The 14,185-nt window shown below is 39.9% G+C and overlaps 1 non-coding gene across 1 annotated transcript; it reads right to left on the bottom strand.

The window, feature by feature from the left end:
- Positions 1-3,628: 3,628 nt before the first annotated feature.
- TRNAT-UGU (transfer RNA threonine (anticodon UGU)) lies at positions 3,629-3,701 on the bottom strand. Its single transcript has one exon. It is a non-coding gene; the product is annotated as a tRNA-Thr (tRNA).
- Positions 3,702-14,185: the final 10,484 nt, after the last annotated feature.

The following is a 14,185-nucleotide window of genomic DNA, read 5'->3' as shown; positions in this document are numbered from 1 at the left end:
TGTATGTTGCATTATGACTTATGTGAATCGTCGGTTTTGATTTTTCAGGTTATTCGAAATCGAATTGGAAGAATAAATTTCATTGTCGAAGCTTTAAATTAGGAGCGTTGACCAAGTTTGAATTTTTGTGAATTTGAACCCAGAACGGAGTTTTGATGGTTCTGTTAGCTCCGTTGGGCAATTTTGGATTTAGGAGCGCGTCCGGATTGTGATTCGGAGGCCCGTAGTTGAATTTGGCTTGAAATGGCGAAAGTTAAAATTTTGAAAAGTTTGACCAGGAGTGGGATTTTTGATATCGGGGTCAGAATCCAATTCTAGAAATTGTAATAGGTAAAATGTGACGTGTGTGCAAAATTTGAGGTCAATTAGACGTAATTTGATAGGTTTCGGCATCGGTTGTGGAAGTTAAAGTTTCAAAGTTTATAGATTTCGATTTGAGGTGTTATTCTTAGTTTCGATGTGGTTATGCGTGATTTGAGGCCTCGTGTAGGTCTGTGTAATATTATTAGACTTGTTAGTATATTCGGACGGGGTCCCGAGTGACCCGGATGAGTTTTGGACGAGGTTTGGATCATTTTCACTTCATGTGCAAAGCTAGAGATTGTTGGTTTTGGTATGATCGCACATGCGGTTGGTTTGCGTGTGTGCGATGTCCGCAGAAGCGACAAAGGCGTCGCAGATGCGAGAATAGTGATGGGTGAGGAAGATCGCAGAAGCGGAGATTTGGGCGCATATGCGATGCCGCAGGTGCGGCAGCTCGAGCGCAGGTGCGGAGTTGGAGGGTGTCAGCAGAGGTCACATGTGCGATGGGATTTCCGCACCTGCGATGGCATAGATGCGGGCAGCGAGTCGCAGAAGCGGAAATGGTGAGGAAGCCGGGCAGCATAGGTGCAAGGTGTTTCTGCAAAAATGGTGGTCGCAGGTGCGATGAATATTCCACAAATGCGGATGTGTTGGGCAGAATGTTATATACAAGGGTTCGCGATTTTGGCTTCATTTTTACATTTTCAAGCTCTGATTGAGGCAATATTTGGAGTAATTTTCACCATATGAATTGGGGTAAGTGTTCTCTACTCGGTTTTGGTTATATTCCATGAATCTATCTTCGATTTTAGCTTTTGGTTGATAAATTTTAAAGAGGAAATTGGGGGTTTTGGCCTAAAATTTCATAATATGAATTTTCAAATTTTGAACATCGAATTGGAGTCGAATTTGAGTGAAACTAGTATGGTTGGACTCATAATTGAATGGGTTGTTGAATTTTGTAAATTTTGTGAGGTTCCAAGGTGCGCGCCCGGGTTGGGCTTTTCGCCAATTTCGGGCTTTGGTTCAAGATTTAATTTTTTTCAATCGGGATTGGTTCCTTTAGCATTGTTTGATGTACTTGAGTTGTTTTTGGTTAGTTTCGAGCCGTTCGGAGGTCGGAACATGCGGGATGGCATCTTTGGAGCACCGTTTGGCTTGTTCGACATTGGTATTGGCTTGTTCGAAGTAAGTAACTCTTCTAATCTTAGTGCTGAGGGTATGAAACCCCAAAATACGTGTTATGTGATTGGTATTGAGGTGACGCACATGCTAGGTGACGGGCGTGTGGGCGTGCACCATGTGAATTGGGACTCTGTTGTTTTCATGGCACTATATAGTGGTCCTACTTTGTTGATATCCGTGTTTTCATCATGTGATAAAGTAGTTAAGCTCTCAATCATGCAAGATATCATGTGTAGGCATTTTGCCGATATTGTTTGGACCCATAGTGGTCGTTTCTTACTGTCATCTCACTGATTTCATTGATATTTCGTACTCAGTCATATTTATGCATTCATATCATATCTCAGTCTCAGTTATTTATCGATACATCATATCATTGTTGTCGGGCTAGTTTTATGACATCGTGAGCCCTTGAGTGAGACTGGAGAGATTGATGACTGAGTGAGGTCGGGGGCCTGTTTGTGAACATGTTGTCACTGTAGCACGTGAGTTGTCCGTGCGATTCCAGATGTTGATATTATAGCACGTGAGTTGTCTGTGCGGCACGTGAGTTGTCCGTGCGATTTCAGATATTGATATTATGGCACGCGAGTTGTCCATGCAGCACGTGAGTTGTCCATGCGGATTATAGTGTTTGGGATGAAAGGAGCCCCTCCGGAGTCTGCACACCCCCAGTGAGCGCAGTCGACTATAAATAGGGATCGGGTTGCACGCCGCAGCGGGTATGGTACAACGCTGAGTGTTTGAGTGTGCTGAGCATAGTGAGAGAGAATGCGAGACAGTGAGATTGAGTACTCATAGAGTGTGAGTACATGAGCTCATCATCGAGATGCATTGTATTTGACATGCGTACTTGAGATACATGCATAGAGGTGTACTTCCTTTTGCTACTCAGTTTTGGGGATATTTATGATTTTACCTGTATCTTGACATGTAGGCATAGAGAAGTACCTTCCTCATGCTATCTGAAAATGAAACATCTTACTATTTGTTGAAAGGAGTTTTAGGGAAAAAAAAATCACAGTTTTCAAACTTACTCGTATATTGGCTTTTCGGTAAAAGATTTGGATTTTCACTGAGATACTTGAAAAGAAATACCTATTCTTTCTGGAACTGTGAACGAACTGAGCATTTTATTTCTGAGATACTCGTTTGTTACTTGTACTAGGATTTTATGAACTGTTGTGGAATATTGGTGTTGGACCCGACCGTTTTTTGTTAGCTCGTCACTACTTTCAACCTAAGGTTAGGTTTGTTACTTATTGAGTACATGGGGTCGGTTGTACTCATACTACACTTCTGCACCTTGCGTGCAGATGTTGGTTGCTTATGTTGTTGTGTTCGATGGGAGCTGGATTAAAGATGTACTTGTGTCCCGGTTGTAGCTGCCTCTTATTCGTGGTAGCCTTAGATCTATAAAACTCTGTTATGTATTTTTCAAACAGACTATGTATTTATTTTATTTCTGCTTTGTAAATTCTGTTCTTAGAAGCTCATGATTTGTACTACCAGTTCTTGGGGAATGTATTAGATTCAGATATTTCTTTACTTAATTGCTTTATTAATTATTATTGGAATTGGTTAGTGGTTAATTGGCTTACCTAGTGGGTTGGGTTAGGTGCCATCACGACTAATCGGATTTTGAGTCGTGACACTTATCTTATATTATTGTGTCATTCTTTTGGAAAATACATTATATAGTTGTACCTTACTAGGACTTAAAAAATATTTGAAGTATCTTTTTGAAACGAGGTCCTCGTAAACGCGACATAAAGACTCCTTATTCTTATTTCTTATTTCTTATTTAGTATTTTGAATTAATTCTTATTTCTATTTATTTTATTTTTTATTAAATTTTATTTTATAGAATAAACCTAAACTAAACTAAACTAAATGAAGTGAAGTTTACTGAAATAATGTACTTGCACTATTACTATAAAGGAAAGAAGAATGGGGTGCATTGGATAAATATACAGACACCCTTCTATTATATATATAATCTTTTCATGACATACTTGGAAGTTCCTATAATAAATTGATAGCTTTTGGAAAAGGAAGAAGGCGCTATTTCAATATTCTTTGATTTGAAAGAAACATTATCAATCATCTAAAAAATGGAATAAAAAAAAGAATAGGAAAAAGTCGGCTATCGGAATTGAACTGATGACCATCGCATTACAAATGCGATGCTCTAACCTCTGAGCTAAGCGGGCCCATAACACAGAAATCTTATATGCATAGTAATTGACTAAGCTATTGGAATTGGAGTCTTAGTTATTAACTATTCAATATTATATTTAATATTCTAGAACATAAGGATTAATATAGCGATATAGAATTTCGATTTATCACAATTCTAATAACAATTCTAATTCTAATATTATTAAATAGTGATTGTAAATATTGTTAATATTCTTTTATTTTCATTTTCAATTTGAATGGTAAATGTTCTTTTTCATTTTTTTTTTTTTTGTCATTTGAAATCCTTTTTATTTTTTATTACAGTTCTGTCACGACCCCAAAACCTAACGTGTCGTGATGATGCCTATCGGTGGTACTAGGCAAGCCGACCTTCCCAAAAATACTTCCGAACTAAATATAAAAGTAAAGTAAAGCTTTCCATATCAGAAATCATTTCATAAAAACAAAGTTAAACTCAAATTTGGAACAAAGTGCGGAAAACGAGCCCCAAACATCGGGGTGTCACCAAGTCATGAGCGTCTAAGTATTAAAAACTATTACAGCCAATGTCTAAATATCAGTACAAAATGGAAAGAAATGTGAAAGGAGTAACAAGGTCCTACGAACGCTGGCAGCTACCTTGCAGTCTTCGAAACTCAAACAGGCCTGGACTCAACAATCTCCATGCTCAGACACACCTGGATCTGCACATGTAGTGTAGGGTGTAGTATGAGTACAACCAACTCAGCAAGTAACATAAATAAATAAGGAATCGAGAAGTAGTGACGAGCTATACAGAACAATTTAGTTGATAATTTTCACAGTTAAGAGTAAACATGAGTAAAAGATTAGTTGCATAATTATCAATTCCAGCAAGACAATTTTCAGCTGAATGCAGCAACAAAGTGAAATAGATGAAACCTCACAGACACTGTCACTTAAACCCTCAATAACTCGACACTCAACTCCCAGTGCTCAATGCACACGCTCAATAGGTACCTACACTCACTGGGGGTGTTCAGACTCATGAGGGGCTCCTACAGCCCAAGAGCTATAATCTGCACGGACAACTCACGTGTTGCACGGATAACTCATGTGCCATAGTATCAATATCTGGATCCGCACGGATAACTCACGTGTTGCACGGACAACTCACGTGCTATAGTATCACAAACAGGCTCTCGGCCTTACTCAGTCATGGGCCTCTCTAGTCTCGTAGCTCTCAATAAAGAAAGGGAAAACAACCCAAATCAAAGTATTACAGTATATCATACGGGAAAATAACAGAGACTGAGGTAAACATATACAAGAATCACTATGACTGAATATAACTACCATGAGCAGGGATATAGCCTAAGCATGATTTCTAACATGAAAGGCAGTCAAGTTCTAGCAGACAGGAATGCATATAAACACAAATAAAGGCTATTAGACTTTATAGTCTCCCGGGACGGACCAAGTCTCAATCCCTCACGGCGTACACCCACACGCCCGTCACCTAGCATGGGTGCCACCTCCAAATAGTCATATTATACCAAACTCCGGGTTTCATACCCTCAAGACCAGATTTAAAATTGTTACTTACCTCAACAGTGTTGAACTCCTACTCTGGAATGCTCTTTCCTCTCGAACCGGCCTCCAAATGACCCGAATTTAGCCACGAGCAATAAAATACGATCAATATGAGCTAAAGGAATGAATCCCACAAGGAAAATATCAATTTATAGGCCAAATCCCGAAATTCACTCAAACCTGGCCCCCGGTCCCATGTCTCGAAATCCGACAAAAGTTACAAAACCCGAAAGCTCATTCACTCACAAGTCTATCCATACTAAATTTATCAAAATCCGACATCATTTGGTCCCTCAAATCCTCAAATTACACTCTCCAAAATCCCAAGCCCTAACCCATTATTTCACTTTAAAAAACCTACTAATTAGGTGGGAAATTAACGGAAAGACACCATAGCTAATGATAATAGAGATCAAGCAACTTACCTCTGTGAAAACCCTTGAATACCCTTTAAAAATCACTCCAAAAGCTCCAAGGTCCGAATTTCAAACGGTGGAAATCAACAAAAATCACGAAGTACCCTTTTTATACCTTCTGCGATACCGCACCTGCGGAATTTCCATCGCAGGTGCGGAACTCACTTAAAATTCCAGGTTCCGCATCTGCGGCCAGATCTCGCACCTGCGCATCCCTCTCCGCTTTTGTTAAAATCGACCAACTCCTCACTTCCGCATCTGCGACTCAGCTTCGCATCTGCGGTCTCGCAGATGCGACCACTCTTATGCACCAGCGGTTCCAGCCCAGGTCCTCGATGTCTGCATTTGCGGCTCCCCAAGCGCATCTGCGACCTCGCACGTGCGGCTTCCTCTCCGCAGGTGCGGAAAAACACCACCAGCATCAATTCAGCTTTATTTCCAAATTCCAAACCTCCCGTTAGCCATCCGGAATCACCCCGAGCCCCTCGGGACCTCAACCAAACATACCAACAAGTCATATATCAATATACTAACTTAGTCGAGCCTTCGAATAACTCAAAACAACATCAAAACAACAATTTACCCTCGGATTCAAGCCTAAGAACTTCTAAACTTCCAAATTCGACAACCGATACCGAAACCAACCAAACCACGTCCGAATGACCTCAAATTTTACACACACATCACAAATGACACCACGAACCTACTCCAACTTTCAGAAATCCGTTTTGAGCTCGATATGAAATTTTCCACTGCCGACCGAAATTGCCAAATTTCTAACTTTTGCCAATTCAAGCTTAATTCCACTACGGACCTCCAAATCATATTACGGACTCTCTCCTAAGTCCAAAATTACCTAACGAAGCTAATTGAAACATCAGAATTCAAACCCGAGACCGTTTACACATAAGTCAATATCCGGTTGACTTTTCCAACTTAAGGTTCTAAATAAGAGACTAAGTGTCTCAATTCACTCGAAAATCACTCCGGACCCGAACCAACTAACTCGATATATCATAATATAGCTGAAAAGCACAAAAGGAAGCAGAAATGGGGAAAACGGGGACTATAACTCTCGAAACAACCGGTCGGGTCGTTACATCTATATTTGATTCTATATCATATATATCTCTCATTCTATATTTATTTTATTTCAAATTCTAATTATTTAATAGAATGGTTAGTTATAACTAATGAGACATTCCTCCTCTTTCAGGCAAAAGTGAAGATAAAAAAATTTTTAAAAAAAGAATCGACCGTTCAATTATTCCAAATTGAATGGCAAAATATCAAGAAGAGAGAGATATAGATGTGGTATATATCCATCTATATTGAATTGTGGATTCCAAAATGATAAAATCATTTTTGATTGGACAAACAAGGTCTCCTATAGAAGATAGTTAAGAAAATCAAAGAGGAGAAAACACGTTTTCGAGATAGGAATTGGTATCTAATGAATTCAATGGTTCCAGTATAAATGAAAGAAAAAGAAAAAGGAATGACATCACAACGAGATCCTAATCTCAAAAAGAAAGGGGGATATGGCGAAATCGGTAGACGCTACGAACTTAATTGGATTGAGCCTTGGTATGGAAACTTACTAAGTGATCACTTTCAAATTTAGAGAAACCCTAGAATTAACAAAAATGGGCAATCCTGAGCCAAATCATATTTTCCGAAAACAAATAAAGGTTCAGAAAAAAGGATAGGTGCAGAGACTCAATGGAAGCTATTCTTACAAATGGAGTTAAATGGGTTTTGATTAAGATGTACGGGGTTGTCACAACCCGAAATTTCCACCTTCGGACCGTGATGGCGCCTAATATTTCACTTGCTAGGCAAGCCAATGTTAGAATAATATTATCTATTTTTAAAATAATTTTAAATTTATTATTAACAAGGAAGCAAATGCGGATGTAATTTTAAAATAATCCATAAAAACAACGGTGTCTAAATACCATCCCAGAATTGGTGTCACAAGTGTACGAGCTTCTAGAATAAATACAAATAAAGGTCTGAATAAAATAAAGCTGTCTGAAAATAAACACACAGCTAAAGTACAATAGACGGGGACTTCAGAACTGCGGACACCATGCAGTTATACCTCAAGTCTCCTCTGGTAGATGAAATCCGAGCAAGTCTATGGTACGCCGCTGGGACCAACTCCAAAATCTGCACAAGAAGTGTAGAGTGTAGTATCAGTACAACCGACCCCATGTACTGGTAAGTGCTGAGTCTAACCTCGACGAAGTAGTGACGAGGCTAAAACGGTTCACTTACATTAACTTGTACGCAATATTAATAACAACAACAAATAATAGAAATAAATCAGGTAACTCATTTATAATAATTGAAGCCAACCCAGCAGTGATAATCCATTATTATTTCACCCAATTCTGTTGCAGCGTGTAACCCGCTCTCCCAATATTTTCCTTTTAATCAAGTCTGTCATATATTTATTTCAATCAAGTATATATATATATAGACTTTTAAATAAGTTTATTGCAGCGTGCAATCCAATCCCCCAATATTGACTTTTAAATAAGTCTGTCATATATTTATTTCAATCAAGTATATATATATAGACTTTTAAATAAGTCTGTTGCGGCGTGCAATCCGATCCCCCAATATTGACTTTTAAATAAGTCTGTTGCGGCGTGCAATCCGATCTCCCAATATTGACTTTTCAATAAGTCTATTGCGGCGTGCAATCCGATCCCCCAATATTGACTTTTCAATAAGTCTGTTGCGGCGTGCAACCCGATCCTCCAATATATCCATTTTAATCAATTCTTATAGAAGAAATTTCCCCAATAAATACAATAATTAATATAAAATTTTAAGACAACAAGCATACAATAATTATGATTTAATTATGAAATAAACAATGACAAATAGCAAATTATTATAGAAATCAGGGAGAAAATAGGCAGTTTAATATTTAATATACTAAATGTCAGATAACAATTAAACACATAATTCAAATAGCATGTAACAATTAATGCAGGAATTCAAGAATTAATATTTGACAAAGAATAAGAGAGAAACAATTATAATAATAATTAATTTATGATTAAAAATAATTTATAATTTTTCAAGTAAGCAGACAAAAAATTAATTTGACGACGTATAGACACTCGTCACCTCACCTATACGTCGTTCAAATGCAATTCACATAACAAATAATTTAAGGGTTCTATTCAAGTCAAGGTTAACCCCGACACTTACCTCGCTTTGTAATTTCCAATCAATTATTCAACCACAGCTTTTCCTTTTAAATTTGCCTCTAAAAGCTTCAAATCTATTCACAAACAATTCAATATATTCAATACTAATCATAGGAATTAATTCCATATGAATTTACACATTTTCCGGATAAAAATCTGAAATTCATTAAAATATTCGACAGTGGGACCCACATCTCAAATCCCGGAAAAACTCACGAAATCCGAACACCTGTTCCGATATGAGTTCAACCATACAAAATTTGTCCAATTCCGATATCAAATTGACCTTCAAATCTTATTTTTTCATTTTTGGAAAGTTTTACAAAAATTCTAATTTCTTCCATCTAAATCGGAAATAAATGATGAATATAGACATGGATTTGTGAAATATAATCACTTTTGGTTAAAGAACACTTACCCAATTCAAAGTCGTGAAAATCCCCCTTGAAATCGCCCAAATCCGAGACTTAAAACTCAAAAATGAGTAAAAATGGCGACTTCCGAATTTATGAGCTCTACCCAGTCATTTTCGCATCTGCGGACAAAAGTTCCGCATTTGCGAGACAAAGCTTGCATTTGCGATGCCAGGCTACCAGGTGAAGTTCCACATCTGCGAACACTCCTGTCGCACCTGCGACATCCGCTTCTGCGCAAAAAGGTTGCTGCTGCGAAGAGCCGAGGCCAGCGTAGTCCCGCATCTGCGATGGAAGTCTCACTTCTACGAGCTCGCACCTGAGGTCAAAAATCCGCAGGTGTGATTACACTAGAACCCAAAATTTCAAATTTTGCTTAAGTCCAATTCTTGTTCCGATTTCGATTCGAATCACACTCGGGGTACTCGGGACCCCGTCCGAAAATACTAACAAGTCCCATAACATAATACGGACTAACTCGGGGTCTAAAATTACGTCAAACAATGCTGAAATTATAATTCACACCCCGATTCGAACTTTGAGTTTTAAACTTTTCAATTTGCAAACCTCGTGCCAAAACATATTTAAATGAATCCGGAATGACTTCAAATTTGGCACACAAGTCATAAATGATATAACAGAGCTATTCAAATTTCCAGAATTGGATTCCGGCACCGATATAAAAAAGTCAACCCCGTGGTCAAACTTGGAATCTTTAGCTTTTAAATTGCTAGTTCCGTTAAATGGTCATAACTTGAGCTAGGGACCTCCAAATTAAATTTCGGGCATACGCCCAAGTCCCAAATCACGATATGGAGCTATCGGAACTGTCAAAACACTGATCCGGGTCAGTTTGCTCAAAATGTTGACCAAAGTCAACTTAGTTGAGTTTTAAGGCTCTATTTCCTATTTTAATACATTTTTCACATAAGAACTTTTCGGAAAATTTTACGGACTGCGCACGCAAGTCGAGGATGATAAATGATGCTTTTCGAGGCCTTAGAACACAGAATTACTTATTAAATTTAAAAATAACATTTTGGGTCATCACATTCTCCACCTCTAAAACAAACGTTCGTCCTTGAACGGAGTTAGAAAAAAACAAAGTACCTGAGCTGGTGAATAAGTGTGGATATATACTCCGCATGTTCGACTCGGACTCCTAGGTAGATGTCTCTACCGGCTGACCTCTCCATTGCACCTGAACTGAAGGATAACTCTTAGACCCCAACTGTCGGACCTGCTGGGCTAAAATAGCCGCCGGCTCCTCCTCGTAAGTCAAATCTTTGTCCAATTAGACTGAGCTGAAATCTAACACATGGGACGAATCACCATGATATTTCCGGAGCATAGACACATGGAACACCAGCCTGTAGGCTACTTCACCCACCCATTCAAGAATTTCAAAGGGTCTGATATACTTAGGGCTCAACTTTCCCTTCTTTCCGAACCTTATTACACCTTTCATAGGTGAAACCCGGAGCAATATTCTTTCTCCAACCATGAATGCAATATCATGAATTTTTCGGTCGGCATAACTCTTTTGTCTAGACTGAGCTATGCGAAGTCAATCCTGAATAATCTTGACCTTATCCAAGGCATCCTGTACCAAATCGGTACCCAACAATCGAGCCTCTCTCGGTTCAAACCAACCAACAAGTGATCGGCATCGCCTTTCGTATAATGCCTCATATGGAGCCATCCGAATGCTCGACTGGTAGCTATTATTATAAGAAAACGCCGCAAGTGGCAAGAAATGATCCCAAGAACCTCCAAAGTTTATAACACAAGTGCAGAGCATATCTTCCAATATCTGAATAGTGCGCTCTGACTGTCCGTCTATCTGTGGATGAAATGTTGTACTCAACTCCACCCGCATGCCTAACTCACGATGTACATCCCTCCAGAAATGTGAGGTAAACTGCGTACCTCGATCTGAAATAATAGACACGGGCACACCGTGAAGGCGGACAATCTCATGAATGTAAATTTCAGCTAACCTCTCTGAAGAATAGGTAACTGCCACTGAAATGAAATGTGCTGACTTAGTCAACCTGTCCACAATGACCCAAACTACGTCAAATTTTCTCTGAGTTTGTGGGAGCCCAACAACAAAATCCATAGTGATACGCTCCCACTTCCACTCAGGAATTGCTAACTTCTGAAGCAAACCACCAGGTCTCTGATGTTCGTACTTAATTTGCTGACAATTCAGACAATGAGCTACATGTGCAACTATATCCTTTTTCATTCTCCTCCACCAATAATGTTGCCGCAAATCTTGATACATTTTGGCGGTACCTGGATGAATAGAATACCTAGAACTGTGTGCTTCTTCAAGAATTAATTCACGAAGCCCATCCACATTAGGCACACAAATACAACCCTGCATTCGCAGAACCCCATCTTCCCCCACAGCAACCTGTTTGGCATCACCGTGCCGCACCGTGTCCTTAAGGACAAGTAAGTGAGGATCATCATACTGCCTCTCCCTGATGCGCTCATATAAAGAAGACCGAGCGACTGTGCAAGCTAGAACCCGACTAGGTTCTGAAACATCTAACCTCACGAACTGATTAGCCAAAGTCTGAACATCTACAGCTAATGGCCTCTCACCTACCAGAATATACGCAAGACTGCCCATACTCACAGCCTTTCTACTCAAAGCATTGGCCACTACATTGGCCTTTCCGGGGTGATACAAAATGGTGATATCATAGTCTTTCAACAACTCCATCCATCTTCTCTGCCTCAAATTAAGATCCTTTTGTTTGAACAGATACTGAAGGCTATGATGATCAGTTAATACCTCACATGAGATACCGTAGAGGTAATGCCTCCAAATCTTCAGCGCATGAACAATGGCTGCCAATTCTAAGTCATGAACATGATAATTCTTCTCGTGAACTTTCAACTGCCGCGACGCATATGCAATTACCTTGCCATCTTGCATTAATACTGCACCAAGCCCAATGTGAGATGCGTCACAATATACAGTATACGATCCTGAACCTGTGGGTAATACCAATACTGGAACCATAGTCAAAGCGGTCTTGAGCTTCTGAAAGCTCAACTCACATTCGTCTGACCATCTAAATGGGACAGCCTTCTGGGTTAGTCTGGTCAATGTGCTTGCTATAGATGAAAACCCTTCCACGAACCAACGATAATAACCTGCCAAACCCAGGAAACTCCTGATCTCTGTAACTAAAGTAGGTCTAGGCCAATTCTGAATAGCCTCAATTTTCTTAGGATCCACCTTTATGCCTTTTGCCGATACAACATGTCCCAAAAAGGCAACTGAGTCCAACCAAAACTCACATTTTGAAAATTTGGCATATAACTGATTATTCTTCAAGGTGTGAAGCACACTTCAAAGATGCTGCTCATGCTACTCTCGACTGCTGGAGTAAATCAAGATATCATCAATGAATACAACCACAAAAGAATCCAAATAAGGCTTGAACACCCGATTCATCAAATTCATAAATGTTGTTGGAGCATTTGTCAACCCAAATGACATCACTAGGAACTCGTAATGCCCATACCGAGTCCGAAAAGCTGTCTTAGGGACATCGGATGCCCTAATCATCAACTGATGGTAACCAGACCTCAAATTGATCTTCGAAAATACCTTGGCGCCCTGAAGCTGATCAAATAAATCATCAATTCTTGGCAGCGGATATTTGTTTTTGATAGTGGCCTTGTTCAACTGCCGATAGTCTATACACATCCGCATAGAGCCATCTTTCTTCTTTACAAATAATACTGGTGCACCCCAGGGCGAGACACTGGATCTAATGAATCCCTGATCAAGCAAGTCTTGTAACTGATCTTTCAATTCTTTCAACTCTGGCGGGGCCATATGGTATGGTGGAATAGAAATGGGCTGAGTGCCCAGAGCCAAATTAATACAGAAGTCAATATCTCTGTCGGGTGGCATCCCCGGCAAATCTGCATGAAATACTTCTGAAAATTTACGAACAACTGGTATTGAGTCCATAGAAGGGATATCCGCACTAGGATCGTGAATATAAGCCAGATAGGCTAGACACCCTTTCTCTACCATACACCGAGCTTTCATATAAGAAATAACCCTGCTGGCAGAATGGTCAGGAGTTCCTTTCCACTCTAACCGAGGTAACCATGACATAACTAGGGTCACTGTCTTGGCATGACAATCCAATATAGCATGATAAGGAGACAGCCAATCCATACCCAAGATGACATCAAAATCTACCATATCAAGAAGTAGAAGATCCACAGTAGTCTCAAGATTACCAATAGTAACCCCACACGAACGATAGACATGATCTACTATAACAGAGTCTCTCACCGGTGTAGATACACACACAGAAGCACTCAGAGAATCACAAGGCACAACCAAATATGCAGCAAAGTAGGAGGACACATAGGAATAAGTAGATCCTGGATCAAATAGAACTGAAGCATCTCTATGGCAAACTGGAATAATACCTGTGATCACAGCATCAGATGTCTCAACCTCAGGCCTAGCTGGAAAAGCATAAAATCGGGGCTGGGCCCCACCACTCTGAACTGCATCTCTGGGATGGCCTCTAATTGGCTGGCCTCCACCTCTAACGGTCTGACCTCCACCTCTAATGGCCTGACCTCTACCTCTAGCTGCCTGACCCCTACCTCTAGCTGGCTGAGCAGGCGGTGAAGCACCCGATGCCGGTATGATGGCACGAGAATCTTGCCTAGATCTGTTACTCGCCAATCTAGGGCAATACCTCCTGATGTGACCAATGTTCCCACACTCATAACACCCATCCCGATGCCGTGGCTGTTGAAGCTGACCCAGATGGGCCGGATGACTACTGTAGTAACTCTGGAGTGGTGGTGCATTGATAGTGTCATGACCCAA

This window comes from Nicotiana tomentosiformis, chromosome 12 (genome assembly GCF_000390325.3).
Source record: "Nicotiana tomentosiformis chromosome 12, ASM39032v3, whole genome shotgun sequence".
Lineage (NCBI taxonomy): Eukaryota > Viridiplantae > Streptophyta > Magnoliopsida > Solanales > Solanaceae > Nicotiana > Nicotiana tomentosiformis.
Note: the sequence above shows the minus strand (reverse complement) of the source record. Positions and strands in the feature narration are given on the sequence as shown.